This window comes from Tenrec ecaudatus, chromosome 10 (genome assembly GCF_050624435.1).
Source record: "Tenrec ecaudatus isolate mTenEca1 chromosome 10, mTenEca1.hap1, whole genome shotgun sequence".
Taxonomy (NCBI): domain Eukaryota; kingdom Metazoa; phylum Chordata; class Mammalia; order Afrosoricida; family Tenrecidae; genus Tenrec; species Tenrec ecaudatus.
The window spans coordinates 103,554,230-103,573,514 of record NC_134539.1 but is presented as its reverse complement, the minus strand read 5'-3'; positions in this window follow the sequence as shown (position 1 = coordinate 103,573,514).

The window sequence follows — 19,285 nt, the reverse complement described above, 5'->3', positions numbered from 1 at the left end:
TGAATGGCCAATAAACATATGAAAAAATGTTCCAAATGATTAGGGAAATGCAAATTTTTAAAAAAGACAACCATGAGATACCACCTAACACACACAAAAATAGTCCAATTCAAAAAAATCAGAAAGCAATAAATGTTGGAGAGCATGCGGTGAGATAGAAACTCTCAGTCACTGCTAGTGGTCGTGTAGATTTGTACAGCTCCAGTGAAAAGTGATTTGGTGATACCCAAAACAGATGAAATTAACTACCTGATGACCTAGCAATTCCACTACTAGGCATATACCCACAAGATATAAGAAACAGACAACAAACAGACATCTGCGCTTCAATGTTCATCACTGCACGGTTCACAATCGCAAAGAATTGGAAACGGCCTAAATTTCCATCAACAGACAAATGGATTTTTTAAAAACTCAGGTATATACACACATCGGAGTACTATGCATCCCTAAAAAATAGTTATGAGTACAGTTAGCCATGCATAAAAGGAAAGTGCAACGAGTCCACTAAGGTAAGTTCAAATAGCAGAAGAGGCATAGGGGGAAATGCGTATGTTACGCAGTTCCCGGTCTGACGACCAGATACTCTGGCATGAGCCAGACCAAAGCCAATGACACATATGTCAACAAAAAAATATGCAGGCAGCACCTGTGCTGAAAGACATCTCCCCCTTCATAAGCCTTTATGGTCCACAGAGGGTTGGGGAAAGCAAAAAGAGGGCAATGGGGGATCAGGGCATTAATCCACCCTAGGGTAGGGACTTGTTTATGTCTCCACAGGAAAGGGAGAGAGAGAGTAGACCTCATTCCAGTGTGCCAATCCTTGAGGTAATGTTCCTACTCAGAGAAGCTCATTCACAGAGAGGAGGGCAGGGTGGACCTCAGCTTGAGACATGACAGCGCTACAGAGGACAGCACTGAAGATTCAATCTGGAGAGAGCAGCTGGTGTGAGCCACCCACATGGGGACAAGCCAAGAGGGGAGTGCCACAGACCAGCAATGGGAGCAAAGCCACAAAGTCCCTGAGGAATCCCCATTGTAGCCTTCTGACTCGGGGGCTGCACTTGGCACCTCATCTGAACTGGCTGGGGGTTACTCACAAGGGGGCCACATGAAAGTCTAAAGGTATAACAGAGTTGGGGGATAGGAGGGCCACTAGACAGCTCCATGGATGACTGCAGGATAACAATGGGGACTTGTAGGAGACACACCTTTCAGTCACAAATGCTGAGGACTAGAAGTGTAAGTGCAGTTATGTAAGCAGGTCCTGGGATGTGAAATTCTGAAAGGGGATTCAAGTGATGGTTTTAACAGGGCCCGCTCTCTGTTTAACAGAGAGATACTTGTCTACTCTGGGTCAGAATAACAGAGTTGGAAATATTTTTGTATGGTCTTTATTTACTTTTTTTTCTTTCTTTATTTTGCTATCTATCTGTACAAGATAGAAAGGATACACAATCCCAATGAGACAGTGATGAGACCAACAGTTCTAGGGCTACAGGGGAGGAGCCAACATGACAGGGACAGGGAAATATCAAGGGTTCTAAATTTGACGGTGAGGAGGATATAGCATTCCTGGTCATGTTTGATTAATTGAAATGTAACCAAGAGAAGTTACTGAGAGGTGAACGGTGGGTAAATATGATAGTGGGGCAGGAGGAAAAGAAAAAGGAAAGACGAAGAAAGCTAAAACTATATATATAGTTATAAATATAGATATGTATAGTTGTAAATATATAAAATAGGTGTATTTGTCCGTGTGTGTTTGTGTGTGTGTGTGTGTGTGTGTGTAAAAACAGCAAGGAAGAAGATGGACTTTGGGCCTCTATCTTACCTTAGTACAAGAATGGTTTGTTCTAATAATGTGGCACTGTATGATACCTTCCCTACACAATCACTGAAGACAAAAATGGGTGCATAAGGAAATGTGGTGAAGAAAGATGATGGTGCCTGACTATTCAAAGAAATAGCATCTGGGATCTTAAAGGCTTGAAGTTAAACAAGGACCCATCTAGCAGGGAAGCAACAAAGCCCACATGGGAGAAGTCCACCAGCATGCATGATCATGAGATGTTGCCAGGAATACGTATCAGACGTTCAAGATCAAGCATTCAAATTGAAGTGAAGGAGCGTGGACAAAGTGGAGCCCCAAAACCTACCTGTAAGATAATTGGACAGTCCCTCACAGAAGAATACATGAAAGGGATAACATATCTGGGGTGTGGTATAGCAGTGATGAAACACATAACTAGACTCTAGTTCTTTAATATTTCCTCCCGATACTCTTTGTTTATCTCATTAATCTTGTTACACCTGCATGTGTTCATTTGTATAATTAAGTTTGCTCCGTGAATGAGAGCCAAGATAGATAACCCTTCACAAAGAGTAATAGGAGTAATGATTTCCTGAGGGTACAGGAAGAGAGGGGGTGGGAAAGGCGAACTCATAACAATGATGACTCTATGACCCCACTCGAAGGGAATGCATACAGAATTATAGGTGAATATATAAATTGGATCGTGTAAGATATGAGTGTGTGTGTGTGTGTGTGTGTGTGTGTGTATAATAAGGGTTCCTGGGGGGGTAGGTGGGGAGGGAGGGGATAAAGGGAAGCCGTATCAAAGAGTTTACAAAGAAAGAAAATGTTTTGAAACTGATGGTGGCAGCAATTGTACAATGATGCTTGATCTAATTGAATTATGGATTGTTATAATATCTGTAAGGGATCCCAATAGAATGATTCATTAAAAATAAATTTAAAATAGTATTTCCTTATTTAAAACCAGGTGAGGCTATTTATAAGCATTTCAAATTTATGAATAGAGCAGATGCCCCAAGAATCCAACCCAGAGGAATGCGAATGGACTTGCGGTCATGCAGAATGGATTGGCAGGGAGCGGGGATTGTGGCAGGGGCAGTTTGTTGAAATTTGGCAGTTTATCATTTGATCTCCTTTTTGATCCATTTTAAATTTATTCCAGTTTTTAATATTTTCCGCTTCCTTTTTTGAGCACGGTTTTTTATCTTTTACTTTGTATTTTTATTAATTGTTTTTAATGATTTTCTGTATATGAATCCAGGGTAGGTAAATCTATAGAGACAGTGGCTGAATTAATGGTTCCTTGGGGCATGGCAGGAGAGGTTGGGGGGAAATGGAGAGCTAATAATGACGAGTATAAAAATGAAGAAAATGTTTTAAAACTAATTGTCATTATGAGTATACAACTCTTCTTGATATGATTGAACTATTGATTATATGCTATGTGAATTACATGCCAATACAACTGTTGGAAAAATAAATAGGTTTTGTTCTTAAGCATACAAATGCAGTCCTTTATACTGTGACTATTTTTTTCAGGTATTGGAAACATTAGTTTCATCCAGGAAGAAGACTCCATTTTTAATAGGGTTAAACAGTTACAGCATATTTTCAAACTCTCTCATTTTGGTCCAAATAAAGTCCATCAATCAACTAAATTTTAGGTAGAAACCAATAGTTCATTTTTGACTAGTTACACATCATTAAGAAAATGCTCTTGACAAACCTCCTAGAATTACTTGTTGACTCCTTTCAACATCTGTGAGCAGCTGGACTCACTCGCTACGCTGGGCTCCGTTCTTCTATGGTCTAACATAAACAATCTTTGGGACACTGATTAATTTCTCAAAACTGAAAAATAATTAAGGTAACAATAATCCCTCACCCACACACTCCTCCATTTCTACAAGCATTTAGGAGGGAGGGGGCAGAGGTCAGCCACAACATTCAGCCCCAAAGACCCATTAGTTCCCTGTAGATTGTAGCAACGTGCCCTCTTAAGAGTCGTTGAAGAGAAAGGCCACCCTCCACCCCTACTACCTGTCCTGACTAGATGGGAAGAAAACGCCCAGCAGCCTTGTAAGCCAGGAAAGTTGTCCATCCCTGTAGAGGCCACATCCACCTCTAGTTTGGCCCTTGTGAGGAAATAATATGACTTAATGTCTCCTTTGGGGTGAAAATCTCAAATGCAAACAGACACAAAAAAGCATTTAAGCACATGTCTTTGTAACATAAGTCCTCCACTCAATGCTTCTAGGGACCAAGTGACTATCTTTAAGGTTGAATCCTGAAGGGAGACCATGGTATGGTATCCACTGGAGAGTGAGCAGACATGCTTGTCTAATGGAGGTAGCTCTTTTTCAGTAACACGTTAGTCATTGCCTACAAGCTAGAATGAGAAACAGATAGCTTAAAGCAAGATGTCACCAAATAATTGAAGGATTATACATACATATGACAATGTAAGCAAGGACCAAAAGCATTCTGTAAATGGAAAGAGCGGGCAACAAGAAGAATCAGGAAGAATGCGTTAGGCTGGGTTCTCTGGAGAAGCAATCAGTGACGCTTGTGTTTGTATATAAAAAGAGACTAAACTCAAGAAATGGCTTACACAGTTGTAAAAATGGGTAAGCCCAGTCTGGTCAAGTCAGCCTTCTCCTGACTCATGGAAACTGATGAATGAGAAGCAACATGATGAACTGGGGCAGTGGCAGATGCAGAAGTAAAACAAATCTGAGTCAGCTGAAAGAATCCAATGTTGGTAGTCCACTCACTGGTGGTTCCTGAGATTGGCAGATGATGTAGTAGATCAAAGAACCCGTTGCAAGATCTAGGTCCAGCAGAATCCAAAGGGCCAGAGTTCAACTCTGTTCCATTTCTCTCTCTCCTATGCAAAAAGCCACAATCCCCAAGGAGGTGTCATCAGGCTGTCACCCAGTTGATAGGTTGGACTCCTCCCCTACACAGACGCAGGAGTGTCTAATTAACGTAATGCCTAATCATAACAAAGACCCAAACAGGATGCATAAATGGCATCCCCAATAAGAAATTTTCAAAAGAGGGGCCAAGGAGTGAAGGTTGATGGGTCTATGTATGAGTTCCCTAAAAAGCAAACAAACAAACAAACAAAAAGCCCATTGCCATTGAGTCAATGTGGCTTTGATTTATGGTGACCCTATAGACAAAGCAGCACCTCCCTGTGGGCATTCCAAGCTATAAATCTCTACAGGCGATCTTCCATGGGGTCAGTGGTAGGCTTAAACCGCTGACTGTAGTTTGCAGCAAAGAGCTAACCACTGAGCCACCATAACAAAGTACCATAAACCAGGTCACCGAAAACATCAGAAATTTTATGATTCAACTACAGAACTATATGAAATATCAACTTCTGTAGGCCCCCATAAAACTGCTTATAATTAAAAAAAACAAACAGGAATTGATTGTCTCAAGGTTCTGTAGATTAGAAATTTAAAATCAATGTGTCCATTGGACATGTTCTTTCTCTAGGAGCTGAGCCGTCTATGCCTGTCCCTATGTTCCTTGGGCTCCTGTAAATCTTCAATGTTCCTTAGCTTGTAGAAGCATCACTCCCATCTGTCTCCATCTTCACTTGACTGTTTTCTCTCTGTGTCTGTCTCCATGTTTTTATCAATAAAAATAAAATTGGAAAATCGATCTCAAAACTCCATCCTTTCTAATGTACTTTAAGAGTACCTATTCCCACTGAGTTGAGATCTCATTAAACTAGGTGATGAGAGGTCTCCTTTTGCTGGAAAAGGCCTCTTGGATACCGAAAAACATTCTATGAGAGAAACTAGGTGTGTTAGTCTGGGTACTTTAGAGAAACAAATCCACAGAAACTCATGTATAAGAGAGAGTTTTATATAAAGGGTAAGTGCACATCAAGAAAACATCCCAACTCAGTGCTGCCCAAGCCCACAAGTCCCACATTAACCAATTAACCCATATGTCCATTACCAATCCACAAAGTCCTCCTCCCTCTCACACAATAGACACAATGATGTGGACTGCAGGAGGAAAGCCGAATCAGTGAATATGTAAGCATCTCAGAACCGGCAGGGGTCTCCACAAGGGTGCTCCAGCACCCAGGGCTACAGCAGGGTAGGTCCATGTGGCTTCTCCTTGGTGATGTCTTAGAGGAAGTCAGCCTTGCAAGCTGAAGCAGGGAACTGCTAAGGCAGCTTCACCCTGGTGCAACCACCACAAAGCAAGAGACCCAAAAACTAGAAAGGCGAGGCTCACCAAGCCATTTATCCGTCCACTCTTGAATTAACCCCACCTGTGTTTATCGGCCAGGTTGGTTCAATAAACTAACTACCTCACTACGTCAATTCATTCCAGACAGGGCACAGAGGAAGAGCAAAATCCAGGTAAGAATTCCATCTGCTCAAAGATCAAGAAGAAGATAGGTTTATCAAGAGGCTAGTAAGGAAGGCAGTGAGCTGGAGAAAGTGAGGCTGGAGTGGTGGGGGGACCCTGATCACACGGTCCCAGCTAGATGAGAGAATAAGATTTGGGTTTTGTCCTAACTATAACAGGAATCTATGAAAAGTTTTGAGATAGGAAGAGTGCAGGCGGTAAAGTCAATAGAAATAAATACTGTTATATACACAATCTGGAAATAATGGTGCTCTATGAGTGGGCATATAGATAGACCCACAGGCTAACTAAATGTGGAGGAAAGTTGGAATATACTTACAAACATATGTAGGTTCCACAGAGGATATTTGTCCATGTATATTTACCCTCTCTGCAAATCTATCCAGGCCCTAGTGGCGCAGTGAATTACATGCTGGGTGGGCTTCTAATCACAAGGTCCTTCTTTATGGAAATAGGTAGCCTCATCTTTCTTCCATGGAGTGGCTGTGGGTTTGAACTACTGACCTGTGGTTAGCAGTCCAACACTTACCTGACAGCACCACCAGGGTTCCATCATGTGTCAAAGAGGGATAATAATGAATGTGCATAACTAACGAGGCTTTTCATATGAAGCATAAAGCAGAGTGGCAGGCATATGGGAAGAAATCAATAAAATCTTAGCTATCGTGTAAAAAGAAATTTCTCTGAAATCACTCACTGAGGTAATAAGGAAGAGACCACCAGCCAAGGCTGCTCATTGTACACCAATGACAGTCTGAAAGCAATTGTTTAGCAGCATGTCATGAGTTATTCATGTGGCTTTAAAGGTCTTTGTACATATTGTCTACCTACCCGGAATATTCTTTTATATTCTCGCTTCCTGCATCATCTTCATCTATTTCCTTCCGTCAGAGCACAGCGCATCTCCCTAATTCAAACAAATCTCCTCTTGTCTTCAAGGCTAAATCAGGCCCCTGCTTATAACACCATGTGCTTTCTTAATTCTTCCCACATTTCATAACTACATATTTATTTGTAATTACTTGTGGTTAGCTCGTCAATTCACATCTTCTCTCCATAGACAGACTAGAACCACCATGAGTTAAAAGCCACATCTGTTTTGCTCACCACTCTATGGTTTGCACTGAACCACTAACCTAAAGGTTGCGATTGGAACTCACCCAGTGGTGCTGTGGAAGAAAGGTCTGACGATCTGTTTCCATAAAAATTACAACCTAGAAAGCTGTATGGAGCTGCTGTACTCTGTAATACACGGGGTGGCCAGAAGTCAATATTGACTCAAAACAGGTTTGGTTTGGGGATTCACACACTACTCACTGTCTAGATTATGGCTGAAACACATGGTGACCCAATGTGTTAATGTAGAACTATATTCTATATGGTTTTCAATGGCTATCTAATAAAAATCATATGGCTATTCCTTCTGGGGTGGATTAGAACTTCCCATCTTTATTAATAGTTGATTGTTAACTGTCAGAACCACCCAGAGAATCAAAAATATGGTTGCCATCCAATTATTTTTCTTAATAAGTTTATTATTTAAAACATTTCCAAAGCCATATCACACACATTATTAGGTTCTGAAGAAACTAGACCCTTCATCCATTGCTGGTGGGAATATAAAATCATACAGCCGATGTGGAAAAGACTTTGATTATTCATCAGAAAGTTGAACTTATGGGGGGGTGGAGGGAAGATGAGGGAGAAAGGGGGAACAGATGACAAGAATCTCCATATAACCTCCTCCCTGGGGGACAGACATCAGAGAAGTGGGTGAAGGGAGATGTCGGATGGTGTAAGATATTACAAAATAATAATAATTCAAAAATTATCAAAGATTCATGGGGGAGGGGGAGGGGAAAAGATGAGGAGCCGATACCAAGGGCTCAAGTAGAAAACAAATGTTTTGAGGATGATGAGGGCAACGAATGTACAAAAGTGCTTGACACAATGGATGGACGGATAGATTGTGACAAGAGTTGTACAAGCGCCCAATAAAATGATTTTTTTTTAAGTTGAACATAGAAGTACCCTGTTGTTTGGTGCCGTTGAGTTGGTTCCAACTCATAGTGACCCTGTGTACAACAGAACAAACACTGCCCAGTCCTGGGCCATCCTCACAATTGTCCTTGTACTTGAGCCCACTGTTGTAGGCATTGCGTTAATCCATCTTGTTGAGGCCCTTCCTCTTTTTCTCTGCTTCTGTATTTTCCCAAGCCTGATGTCCTTCTCCAGGGACTGACCTCTCCTGACAACATGTCCAAAGTACTTGAGACAAAGTCTCACCATCCTTGCCTTTAAGGAGTGTTCTGACTGTACTTCTTCCAAGACAGATCCATTTGTTCTTTTGGCAGTCCGTGGGACTTTCAATATTACTCCAAGAGGCCATGATTCAAACACATCCATTCTTTTTTTTTTGGTCTTCTTTATTCAACGTCCAACTTTCACATGCATATCAGGTGATTAAAAATACCGTGGCTGGGTTTAGATGTACTTTCATCCTCCACGTAACATCCTTGTATTTCAACACAATAAGGAGGTCTTGTGAAGCAGATTTACCGAGTGCAATGCATCATTTGATCTCTTTGACTGTTACCTCCTTGATCATTGATTGGGGATTCAAGCAAGATGAAATCCTTCACATCATTACTCTTGTCTCTATTTATCATGATATTACCTATTGGTCAAGTTGTGAGGACTTTTGTTTTCTTTCCATTGAGTTGTAATCTCGACTGAAGGCCGCGATCCTTGATCTTCATCTGTAAGTGCCAGCTTGACAGAAGATCTGATGAACGGTGGGATGCCGTTGAGAACATAATACAGGAAGAAAGCAATGAAAAGACAAGAAAGTGAGAAAAGGCCAAAGTGGATGGCAGAAGAGCTCTGATTGTGCATCTTCTCTGACACAATAATATTATAGAGCAACCTGGAACCCGGAGACAGGAAAGGAGATAAAATGGAAAGCGCTGGTGTCACTGGGGCAGGCAGAGGGCACTGGGCAGTGCAGACACCTGACCAGCCTTTGGGTTAAAAGTCTTGAAGAACAAGGTTCTTCATGTATGTATAACTTTCATGTCAAAAAAAAAATGTAGGAAGAATTAAACAGAAATGCAGAGAAATCAGGTAACAGAAAATTATGATAGCACATAAAAAGTGTCCTGATATCCTATTTTTTTCACCTAATACAACAGAATAACCATTTTTCCATATAGCTATCACTAAAGAAAAAGAGAAGATAATTACTTTCTCTTTATAAATATATAACCTTTGAGTCTATTTCTTCTACTAATTAATAATAAAAATTTTCATTAGCACATATACAAGAATAGCAAAAAAAAACTTTTTTAAAAGATTCCAATGATTTGGGGGAAAGGATAAATAAATTTTAGTACATCTATAACATGAACTACCTTGAAGTCATGAGAAAGTACACTTTCTCAGTACATTTATTGGTAAAAGGTAGCGAGTCAAGGATTCATGATGAAATGTTAAATAAATAAAACAGGATAAGCACCAAAGCCCTAAATCTGTTACGATAGAGTTGATTCCAACTCAGAACATCCCCACGTTTTACAGAGTGAAGCTGTTTCTTAGACTTTCCTTGGCTGTGTTCTTTATGGAACTCTATCTCCAGGCCTTTCTGTCATGGTGCTACTAGGTAGGTTCCAATTAAAAACTTCCAGTCCAGTGACCATAGATTCTGACTCACAGAGACCCTGTAAGACAGAGTGGAGCTGCCCTTTGGGTTTCTGAGACTCCCAATCTGTACAGGAGCACTGTATAGGACTGAACTCTCTTCCTTGAAGAGGCCGCTAAGCTCCAACATCTGACTTCATGGTCAGCAGCTCAGTGTGAACCTACTTTGCCATCAGAGTGCCTTAGGAAGCAGGATACAAAGCTATATTTTTATCCATTTAAAAAAATATGCACATAAAAAGTGCTATGTAATGATACACACAAAAAATCAAAAATAATAATTGAAAGATGTTCACCACGATTACCTCAAGATGGTAGGATTCAAGTGATTTTTACATACTCTTTATATAGGTTTATAGCTTATAATAAGTAGGAATTCTCTAGAAGGAAAAAATGTTTTTTTACAAGGTCTCTTGTAATTAGGTTAATACATGAAAGTCATTAGAAAGTAAAAAAAAAATTAAGCTGAGCTAATTCTACCTTCAACATGAAGGATAGCGGTAAGTAAATCACATTGGTATGACAGTCTAATTAGGTGGAAATAGTACTACTTTAAAAACTATTTTTAGGTCCGATTTTAACACTTTTGATTCATAAATTCCACACTAAATACTAGAGCTGTCAGGCCTCCCAGATCAATCACTGTATACTCAGGTTAATTATTTTTTGACATTTTGAAAGGTTATTTCACCAATTTAGAGGCTGGAGATGATTAAGACGATAAAGAACTAAGTCTTACAAACTCTTCAGGCCAAAATGTTTTAGGATTCGCCCACCCCCGGCGTAAGGCTTTTTTATGATGTTCTCCTTTAAACGAACACATTTTATTCACAGAACATCATACTCCTCCCTGCAAAAAAGTTGATGACCCCTGACATTTTTGAAAATTTTAAGACTCTAAAGTATGACTTTAAATTAGCAGCCCCGGCAAGCAAAGAGGAAGAGGATGAGACCAGGGTGAAGGTAAACATCCCCGTAAGGAGGAAGCAGCTCAGGTGCCACACAACTGCCTTATGGGTTGAAACCTTTTTCTTGTTTGTATTTGCTTTAAAATTTGAGGCAGAAAACCCAGATTTCAGTGTCCAAATAAGTCCTGCCTAAGCTAACTGTAAGTGGTCTAACTTCATGCTGAACACAATAAATTACAATCAGGTAAATACTATCTGACTTCACTTATTATAAAAAGACAAACATGGACCGAGACATACAGATCAAAGTTTCTTAGGGGTTGCCAGGGGTGCGAGGAGGAGGGGAGGGAGAGCTTCCGCTCTCTAGAGGCCCTAGGCTCTGTTGACGAGCATGGGAAACTGTAGTGACGATGAGTCGGCTTGCACGGTGGATTTCTGAGACTCCGGGTCTGTACAGGAGCAGACAGACTGAACTCTCACTGAGCTCCAACATCTGGCTTCATGGTTAGCTGCTCCCTGTGAACCCACCTTGCCACCGAATACCTTAGAAAGCAGTTAAGTTGTATGCCTGTAAGAAGCTGAATTGTCAGAAGCTGTGTGATAGATATATTAACTATAATAACAACAAAAAGGTTCCAAGACTGCTTATGTATAACCAAACACCTCATGGTAGATTTTTCTTGGTTTGGAGGTCTAGCTCATGGTTTCATGGGTCACCAGTTAATTGGCTTAAAAGCTTGTTGAGTGCATCTATTCTGCATCTTCGTTTTGAACTAGCACCTGTGTCTTATAAGCTTACAAGTGACCACCCAAAGCACAGAATTGGTCTCTAAATTCACCTGGAGCAAGAGAGGCAATCATATTGTTGCTGTGAGGTGCCATTGAGTCAGTTCCAACTCATAGTGGCCTTGCGGACAACAGACAGACAGACCAGGGCCAGGTCCTGGCTCATCCTCACAGGTATTCTTATGCTTGAGCCCACTTAGGCAGTGAAGTCCGATGTCAATCCACTTCGTTGGGGATCTTCCTCTTTTTCACTTCGTCTCTACTTTACCAGGCAGAGTGTCCTTTTCCAGGAGGGATTGGCCTCTCTTGATAACATTACCAAAGCATGTGAGATGAAGTCTCACCATCCTTGCCTACAAGGAGCATTCTGGACGTGCCTCTCCTAAGCCAGATGAGTTGGTTCTTTTGGCTGCAGGACACGGTACTTTCAAGATTCTTCACCAGTACTGTAATTCAAGTTCATTGAGTCTTCTTCCATCTTCCTTATTCAATGTCCAACTTTCACATGCCTGTGAGGCAATTGAAAACGCCAAGGCTTGGATCAGGGGCAACTTAGTCCTCAAAGTAACATCTTCGCTTTTTAACACTTTAAAACAAGTCTTATGCAGCAGATTTACCTAACTTGATATGTCATTTGGTTTCTTGACTGCTGTTTCCAAGAGCATTGATTCTAAATCAAAGCAAGATGAAATCCTTGAAAACTTCCATCTTTTCTTCATTTATCCTGATATTTCTTAACTATTGGTCCAGTTGTGAAGATGTTGGTTTCCTTTATATTACGTGATAATCCATATCGAAAGCTGCAAACCGTGATCTTCATCAGCAAATCTTCAAGTCCTCCGCACTTTCAGCAAACAAGGTTGTGTCATCTGCATATCAAAAAGTGTTACTAAGCCTTTCTCCAATCCTAATGCCACGTTCTTCTTCATATAGTCCAGCTTCTCAGATTATTTGCTCAGCAGACAGATTGACTAAGTGTGGTGAGAGGACACAGCCTGAAGCACACCTTTCTTGATTTTAATCCATACATATAGCCCAGCTCTGTTTGCACACTGCACTGCCTTTCGATCCACGACCAAGTTCCACATGAGCACAATGAGGTGGTCTGGAATGTCCATTCTTCTCAAGGCTATCCATAGTTTGATAGGATGCACAGAGTCAAATGCCTCTGCATCACCAATGAAACACAAGTCTGCCTTCAGCCAAAATCCACCTGACATCAGCAACGATACCCCTTTTTCCACATCCTCTTCTCACTCCGGACTGAATTTCCAGCAGCGCCTTGTGGATGTACTTCTGCAACTGTTGCTGAATGATCTTCAGCAAAATTGTACTTGCATACAATGATACTGTTCTGTCGGGTCACCTTTCTCTGTCATAGGTACAAATGTGGATCTCTTCCAGACAGCTGACCTGTAGGTGGAAGGAAGAAATGGAATGTGTGGCTAATTGCCTTCATGGACAACTGTCTACTTTGCCATAAAATCAGAAGAACGGAATGGTGTCCATCAGCCATAACTGAAAGTTGTGATTAAAGAGGCTATCAAAGAAACTGATCAAAAGGAGAAAATGCAGCACAGCTTTCAAATTCTCATGGAATTCAGATTTGCTGCATGATGCTCACAAGCACTGTGCTGAGGGAAGAAACCAGATACCGAAGAATCAGATTCCTATCGTTCAAAACATTGGAAAAACTACACTTTAGCATTTAGGCATGCATATTCATTAGGACACAGCTCAAGAGAGCAGAGAAATAATTACCATAATTGCTAAGAAAAGACAACCTCCAAAAGTGGGGAAAGGGTTCTGATCAGAGAAGGCTCTGGAGGGGAGGATTCCAGAGTGTGGATCATGGTCCGCAGGGTGGGTAGAGAGATGGGACAGTTGGTAAACTGTCCGTACGTGTTTTATGCATTTGCCTGTACATGTTGTTCACTTATTTTTCATTGTAGAAACAGATGAAGGCAGAAGTGAGCAGGGGAGGGAAAGAACATGGGGAGCTGACATCAGAGTAGTTGGCGGGCAGCATTTCCTCGCGCGGGCGCAAGGAGAGTCCAGGTGGAGGGGACCACTTGTAGGAGACTGCAATGGCTCACACGCACCATTGAGATCAACAGGGCTTTCCACTGTGCGCTCAGGTAGAACGCCCATCCTCCCGCGTTCACAGGCACAGATGGCACCAATACTTGAGTCACCTCTTCACACCTGAGTGGCTATGTTAACATCCAAGCAATCTTCTTCCCACATAGCTCCAGGGACTGGAGGCAGTAAGAGGTGGAGAACAAGCTGAGAACCACACAGACAGAAATAGGAAACTCACCTGACCCCAGACTTCTGAAGGCCAGGAACTCACCATCTCTCATGGAGACTTAGTCTCCAGGCACTTAATAGGGGAAAGGGCTGATGGGCAGCAGGGTGAAGATTCCAGGGAAGCAACTGGACTCTGAAGAGCTGGGTTCAAAGCTCAGGTCAACCCAGGAACAGAGGATGAGCTAGGTTTAAAAGTTAGTCAAGGGGTTAGGAGTCCAAATAAATTTTATTCCAGGGAAGTCTTATACACTAAACAGGCATAATTATTTTCATACTGGCTGGGCCAATGGGGCCCACAGCTCTGACACTACTAAGGTTTTAAGGACTGAAGCACTAAACATCAGTTTCATAACAATGAGACTATTATCACGTGTCACCAAAAATGAAATTGAAGTTTTCTATATTCATCCTACCTTTCACAGACTGGGGTGAAAGATGGAAAGCATTGCTTATGAAATAGTAACCATCTGCCAGATAGTGTGGCAAGGGTTTCATCTATAAAATCTCTTTTAATCCTTATAAATCTGTCGGGCAAGGAGCATACACTCCAGTTTAAAGTTAGAGGATCTTGAATTTGGGAAGATCTGGTAATTCTCCCCAGACAGCAGAGCTACCAAAATGGTGATAAACCAAAACTGTCGTTGAGTCAATGACAACTCATCGCCATCTGACAGGACAGGGTAGAACTTCCCCTGTGAACTTCCAAGACTGTAGCTGTTCACAGGAGTAGAAAGCCCTTCTTTCTCTGATGGAGCAGCATAGGGTTTCGAACTGCAGATAGTGTGTATTGCAGTCCAGTGTATAACTACTGTGTGGTGCACAGGTTCAAATATAGAGTGGACTGGGATTGGCCTGGGAGGTAGAAGGCATAAGGAAACACCATTTGCAAGAACTAAGAGTCTTCTACATCCTCTACAGCCTCCCCTCTTGAGGTAGTTACTTTATTGTGCCAACCTGGACAATAAACACAGGTGGGGCTAATTGAAGGGCAGGGGGATAAATGGCTCAGTGAACCTCACCTTTTGAGTTCTCTAGTCTCTTGCTTTGTGATGGTCACACCAGGGTGAAGCTGCCTTAGCAGTTCCCTGCTTCAGCTTGCAAGGCTGACTTCCTACAAGACATCCCCAAGGAGAAGCCACATGGACCTACCCTGATGCAGCCCTGGGTGCTGAATAGCCGTGTGGAGACCCCTGCCAGTGCTGAGATGCTTACGCATTCACTGACTCAGCTTTCCTCCTGCAGTCGGCATCATTGCATGTGTTTTGTGAGATGGAGGAGGACTTTGTGGATTGGTATTGGACATATGGGTTAATGGGTTGCTGTTGGACTTGTGGGCTTGGGCAGCACTAGGTTGGGATGTTTTCTTGATGCATGCTTAACCTTTATATAAAACTCTCTCTTATACATGAGCTGCTGTGGATTTGTTTCTCTAAAGTACCCAGACTAACACACCTCTTCTTCGGCCACTCCATGGAAACAATGTTCAACCCACGCGCCCATCCCATAATACAAGGGGAGCTCAGTAAGTTTGTGGAAAACTGAAACTAAAAGACAGTTGAACTTTCCTGCCAACATTTTGAAGGCCCTCCTAAGGACATAACTAAATGGCCATTTGGGCAGAAGAGAAAAACCTAAATGGTCATTCACATTCAGCATCATTAAAATGGCACTTGAAGGTTTAGCATAGAGCTCAGAATTTTTAGTTTTATACACAGAAAAGATGGTCAATTCCATTAAATAGCTTGTCATTTTATTACTGAATCTCAATAGGATACTTCAGAATCACTGCTTTAAATGAAGGTTAATTTAACGATTTGCATCAAGTCGTCTATCACCAAATTTGAAACTCTTACTATTTGATATTATGTAATATATTGTTTTGATATTACAAATTCCTTCATCCCCAGGATACTGAGAATCCTTGAGGAGTAGACATTTAAAGTGAGAACACATATACAAAAAAGTAAAAATTAAAAGTGAGAACATTTGTACTCGAGCAAGTTATCAATGAGTATATACTTTGATAGATAAATATCTAGATGTTTGGATGGGTGGGTGAATGAATGGATGGATGGATGGATGGATGGATGGATGGATGGATGGATGGATGGATGGATGGCTTAATGCCTGGGAGGATGGTTGGACCAAAAGATAGATATTGATCATTGTTTATATATTATTGATTACTATTGACATATGTTGATTTATTAACCGAAAAATATAAACTGGGGTAATGTCATAGTAAAGTCTTATAAGCAGTGGTTTATAAAACCCATTAATATAATTTTCTCAGAATATTTAGGTTGTCTGAAAATTTTTAAGCAATTTTCTCTGTTTTCCAGTAGCTCATCCTTTACAAGTTCCCAGGCATGTAAGGAGTTTATGAAGGTGCCCGTACTGAGACATTCAGGGAGCCAGCCAACTGGAAATGCAAGGTGAGTTGTCAAGTCAGAGGCAACAACTCATCGAGGTGCTCATTCATAACGTGAATTACTGCAAAAGTCACTTCTCTTGGTTTCCAAGCCAAGCTTTAGCGTCAATATTCATGCAGGTACTTAACCCATAAATCTGTTTTTCATCCTTATTGCTTCCTTCCTCGTCCTCTTCTAGTCTCTTTGGATTTTCATATGCATCAACCTCCCAACACCTCCAACCTTGGCCTTCATACTCTTCTGCTGGAGCCACTGCAAAAGCCAGTAACTGACCCTTTGCCTCTGCCCCTACTTCCTCTGATCTTTCTAAAGTAGAAAGATCTCAACATGATCTTTCTAAAGTACAAATGCAACTGTAACCTGAGTGTCTCACAAGTCCTACAGTCTTATGAGTTCATGCTTTTCTATCACAGCCAAATAAAATAATGAGACCGAAACTACAGGAAGCCCATTCTCTTATCTTTGACTTCAGAGGCTCACATGTCCTGAAAGAGAGTTTACTGTGAGGAATCAATTCTCTTATTCAATTCCCCAAACCCAAAGACCAAACTGAAGTCTCTGATACTCCCCTGTTCATATTAACAAAATTTATAGTTGCTAATGGGAATTCCTAATTGGTGTAAACAGTTAAGCATTGAACTGGTTTCAAAAAGGTTGGCAGTTAAAATATACCCAGAAATGTCTCAGATAAAATACCCAGTGGTCAATTTCTAATACTATCAGTCATTGAAAACCCTGAAACACATGGAGTAGTCATGATTTGAAATCAATGCCATGGAAATGGTTTTGTGTGTGTGTGTGTGTGTGTGTTTAAAGAATGGTTAAAGGAGGCTTTGGGGAAAAGGAAGGAGTTTGGCACAATTGAATTAATTGGTATGGCTCTACTACTCATATTCTTTGTTATTCCTAACAAATGACTTGATGGAAGCATGCAGATAGTGTGTATGGAACTCTAATGAGGGGTTAGTCGGTGTTACCTCTCTGTTTGTCATAAAGTGAGCCATCTCAAAGGCAAGAGGGGAGAATCTCACAACGATCAAGAAAGAAGAGCCCCAAGGGAAGCATCTGAGATCCCTGTACAGAGAAGTAGCAGGAGTAGCAACACAGAGACAATGAGAGAGTGCCAGGCTTCCCAACAGATAAAATCGGTAGAATTGAGTGCTTTTTAGCAGAAAGTTGGCCCAAGCAGGGAATAAGCCAAGGGGCCAGAAGCCATAGGCTGAAGACCAGAGAGAGACCAGAGCTGTCTCTGACAACATGGCTGAGAAGAAGTGCTGTAGCCTTAACATGTCTGATCCTGACTTGTAGCCTGCTAGTTTTCCAGAATAACGTCCGTAATCGTGAGTATGGTATTGTCTGAGTTTGGTATAGCCATTTCAATGGATTATCAAATTCATCAGAGAAGCAGCGTGTCAAGGAGGGAAATTTGCTGTCAAAACAGGGCACAGAAGGCTGGGAGGGTGGGATTATATCTGAACTCTGCCTCACAGAAATTGGCCTTGGCCTGGCAGTTCTTCTCTTTCTTCTTCTGAAGTCACAGGAGGTCAGGTCTGGCTCCCAGGGCATTTCCTCCTGATGCATGCTAGAGAGGAGTTGGTGTCTCCTAGTAACAGCTAAATTATGTGCCAACCTGGACATGTCCTATTTCTGTGAAGGAGAAGCTGCCTAAGTTATCCTTCCCTTGGGCTCATAACAATCTCACCTCAAGGAACTGGTTTGCACCGTTGTGGCTGGTAAGTCCAAAGGTCGGGGAGCAGACTGGAGACTGCTGCACGCTGGCTGAACAAAATCCATCAGCTAGGCACTGGGAATAAACGGTAGGCTAAGAATTCTGCTCAGAGTCTGGGCTAGAACCAACCCTAGGAAACTCCTCTTATGCTCTTCTAGCATTTAAATGTGCCCACCCACATTATGGAAGTTAATATGCTTAATTTAAGGACAATTTATTGAATCACATGTAGCAACTCCATAATAGTAACTACATTAGTATTTTGCCAAATAACTGTACCACAACACAGCTATGAGGACACAAAATTAGCCATCACACTAACCTCAAAACACAGTGGCCTGGCCCTTTCTGCTGTTTATTTTTTGTGCTTATTTTTGGCTGCCATGTGCTTTCAGGAGTGGAAGGTCATAAAGGAAAAAACCTATTTTGAGGCAATATGGATGAAGTGGTAGGGTGGAACCCATGCCTTCAGGTTCACCCAGCTGTTTATGTCCTGCAACTGAGATAGCAAGTTCCCAAGAAACCAGAGAGGCTGGAAAAATGTTGGTGGGTGATATATGTCCCACAGGTCACACAAGGTTTTCTTTTAAAAGGCAGTCATTATCTCTCTTGATTTTTGTTGGTTTACGGGGTTCAACTTGATGGCTCTTCTGTTCCACATGAAGCCAGCTGTAGCTGCAGTCAGTCGGGAGCTCATCGCCTTAGATGGTTGACTAATGTGGCTCGCAGTAGATGCTCAGCTTAAGCTGTTGACCAAAATGTCGACATGTGGCTTCTCCCTGGTGTCTGGGCTACTTAGAGTATAGAGTCTGGGTTTCAACAGGGAATATCCCAAAAGTGAATGCTCCGAGATCTAGGAAAAATATGTGGCCAGTCCAAATGAGGTCTTGATCTAGGATGAGTCCAACACTATAGCCAAAGCAGTCACAGGCCCCCCACAGAATCAATGTGGCAAAGGGCTAGACATGGTGTGAGCACCAGGTTGTGTGGATAATGAGGTCACCAAAGAAACACGGGGTAGGGAGGCCTCTTTGAAGAAGTCACAGAGGTAAGGAGTAGAAATCTGAACGACTAAGATAGTCCAGCAAAGAATTTGAAGACAAGCATCCAGAAAGAAGACCTAGCCACTTCTTAGTTACAAGCCTAGCTAAAGGGCCTGCATGGCTGGACCAAAGAAGAGAGAGTATAAAAGTCCTAATATTAA